The following is a 3,126-nucleotide window of genomic DNA, read 5'->3' as shown; positions in this document are numbered from 1 at the left end:
AAAGAAACGAAGTACTAATACATGTTACAACATGATGCACCTTGAAAACATGCTCAGAAGAAGCCAAACACAAAACACTACATGTTACATAATTTCATTTATGGGAAGTGTTCATAAGAGGTAAATTCACAGAGACAAAAAGAAAAGAAAATAACAGGTAAATTGACAGAGACAAAAAGAAAATTTTCTTTTTTTCTGACTCCCAGGGCCTAGGCTGCATGTGGGGAGTCAGAAAAGAAGAATAACCATGAATGAGACTTCAGTGGCGGTCATTTTTGCAGCGCTTGGGTGCATCCAGACCGTCAGAGCTTTGGGAGCGCTTTGTTTGGCGAGAGAGTCGGAAGGCGCGAGGGGAGGGGTCCTCCCGCTGAACAGTCGGGGGTCTAAGCGTCGGCGGCGGCGGGGTTGACGGCTTTGCCCAGGTCCCCGCGCCCGTCGCTGTCGGTCCAGGGCCCGCTCTGCCCAGACTCCGATGGCTGCGGCTGCGCTGAGGGCCCCGACTCAGGGCTGTGTGACCTTTGAGGACATCGCCATTTACTTCTCACAGGAAGAGTGGGGACTTCTTGATGAGCTCAGAGACGCCTGTACCTTGAAGTGATGCTGGAGAACTTTGCCCTTGTAGCCTCACTGGGTTGTAGCCATGGAACAGAGGATGAAGAGACACCTTCTGAGCAGAATGTTTCTGTAAGAGTGTCACAGTCAAAGGCAGGTTCATCCACACAGAAGACTCAATCCTGTGAGATGTGTGTCCCAGTCTGAAAGATATTTGCATCTGGCTGATCTCCCTGGGCAGAAACCATACTTGGTTGGAGAATGTACAAACCATCACCAGCACCAGAAGCATCACAGTGCAAAGAAATCCTTGAAGAGGGACATGGACAGAGCCTCATATGTGAAGCGCTGCCTATTCCGTATGTCATTGAAGCCCTTTCGCAAATGGGAGGTTGGAAAGGACCTCCCAGCCATGTTGGGCCTTCTGAGGTCCTGGTCTTTCCTGGAGGCAAGAAACCCAACACAATTACTGAATGTGGGGAGGACGTTTGCAGTCAAAAAAGTCGTTACAAGTCAGGTGAATGTGGGAAGGCTTCCAGGCACAAACACACTCCTGTTCATCATCCAAGAGTTTACACTGGAAAAAAGCTTTATGAGTGTAGCAAATGTGGGAAAGCCTTCCGTGGCAAGTACTCACTTGTTCAGCACCAGAGAGTCCATACTGGAGAAAGGCCTTGGGAGTGCAGTGAATGTGGAAAATTCTTTAGCCAAACCTCCCACCTGAATGACCATCGGAGAATCCACACCGGAGAAAGGCCTATGAGTGCAGCGAATGTGGAAAATTATTTAGACAAAACTCCAGCCTTGTTGACCACCAGAAAATACACACTGGAGCAAGGCCTTATGAGTGCAGCCAGTGTGGGAAATCCTTTAGCCAAAAAGCCACCCTTGTTAAACACCAAAGAGTTCACACTGGAGAAAGGCCTTATAAGTGTGGTGAATGTGGGAATTCCTTTAGTCAAAGTGCCATTCTTAATCAACACCGAAGAATTCACACTGGAGCAAAGCCTTATGAGTGTGGCCAGTGTGGGAAATCCTTTAGTCAAAAAGCTACCCTCATTAAACACCAGAGAGTTCACACTGGAGAAAGGCCTTATAAGTGTGGTGAATGTGGGAAATCCTTTAGTCAAAGCTCCATCCTTATTCAACACCGGAGAATTCATACTGGAGCAAGGCCTTATGAGTGTGGCCAGTGTGGAAAGTCCTTTAGCCAAAAGTCAGGCCTCATTCAACACCAAGTGGTTCACACTGGAGAAAGGCCTATGAGTGCGACAAATGTGGGAATTCCTTTAGCCAATGCTCCAGCCTCATACATCACCAAAAATGCCATAACACATAGAGGCCTCATGAATGCAGCAAATGTGGAAGCGTCTGCAACTCAAGATCTATCATCATGTAGCTCCTGAAAGTCCACACTTAAGTAGAGCCTTAGACCTACAGGGAATGTGCTGCCTCTGTAGTACTGTAGCAGTAGAGGGCCTTGTGAGGAAGCCATCTGCCTAAAGTTGAACCTCATTCTTCCTTGTTCCTCTGGTAGAAACCATCTACCCTCTGCCACCTTGCACAGTGGGCATTGGTCACGCTGATGTGCTAAGGCAAGGCAGACATTTGTGTGTTCTCTTAGTCTTTGGAGGAAATCTTGAGCAATCTAAGCCTTTAGAGAAAATTCATTCTTTTTTCTGACTGATCACAGCATACATGTGACCCAGTTTTGGTCAGGAGGGCCCAGCCTTGGTTCTGCTGGACGCTTATGTGCAAGGATTCCCTTTTTGTAAATTCTTGGTCTCACGTGACACCTGGTCATTCTAGCCTCCAAGTCACCGCCTGGTGAATGGCTGCCTCATAGCCATTGCAAAAACATGCCAAAATGTAAAGACCATCGAGGCTAGGAAGAAACTGCATCAACTAACGAGCAAAATAACCAGTTAATATCATAATGACAGGATCAAGTTCACACATAACAATATTAACCTTAAATGTCAATGGACTAAATGCTCCAATTAAAAGACACAGACTGGCAAACTGGATCAAGAGTCAAGACCCATCAGTCTGCTGTATTCAGGAGACCCATCTCACATGCAGAGACATACATAGGCTCAAAATAAAGGGATGGAGGAAGATCTACCAAGCAAATGGAGAACAAAAAAAAGCAGGGGTTGCAATCCTAGTCTCTGATAAAACAGACTTTAAACCATCAAAGATCAAAAGAGACAAAGAAGGCCATTACATCATGGTAAAGGGATCAATTCAACAGGAAGAGCTAACTCTCCTAAATATCTATGCACCCAATACAGGAGCACCAGATTCATAAAGCAAGTCCTTAGAGACCTACAAAGAGACTTAGACTCCCATACAATAATAATGGGAGACTTCAACACTCCACTGTCAACATTAGACAGATCAACGAGACAGAAAGTTAACAAGGATATCCAGGAATTGAACTCATCTCTGCACCAAGCGGACCTAATAGACATCTATAGAACTCTCCACCCCAAATCAACAGAATATACATTCTTCTCAGCACCACATCGCACTTATTCCAAAATTGACCACATAATTGGAAGTAAAGCACTC

General features: G+C 45.8%; 1 pseudogene; it reads left to right on the top strand.

The window, feature by feature from the left end:
* Positions 1–263: 263 nt before the first annotated feature.
* LOC117065680 lies at positions 264–1,891 on the top strand (annotated as a pseudogene).
* Positions 1,892–3,126: the final 1,235 nt, after the last annotated feature.

This window comes from Trachypithecus francoisi, unplaced genomic scaffold (genome assembly GCF_009764315.1).
Source record: "Trachypithecus francoisi isolate TF-2019V2 unplaced genomic scaffold, Tfra_2.0 Lachesis_group2, whole genome shotgun sequence".
NCBI lineage: Eukaryota > Metazoa > Chordata > Mammalia > Primates > Cercopithecidae > Trachypithecus > Trachypithecus francoisi.
Note: the sequence above shows the minus strand (reverse complement) of the source record. Positions and strands in the feature narration are given on the sequence as shown.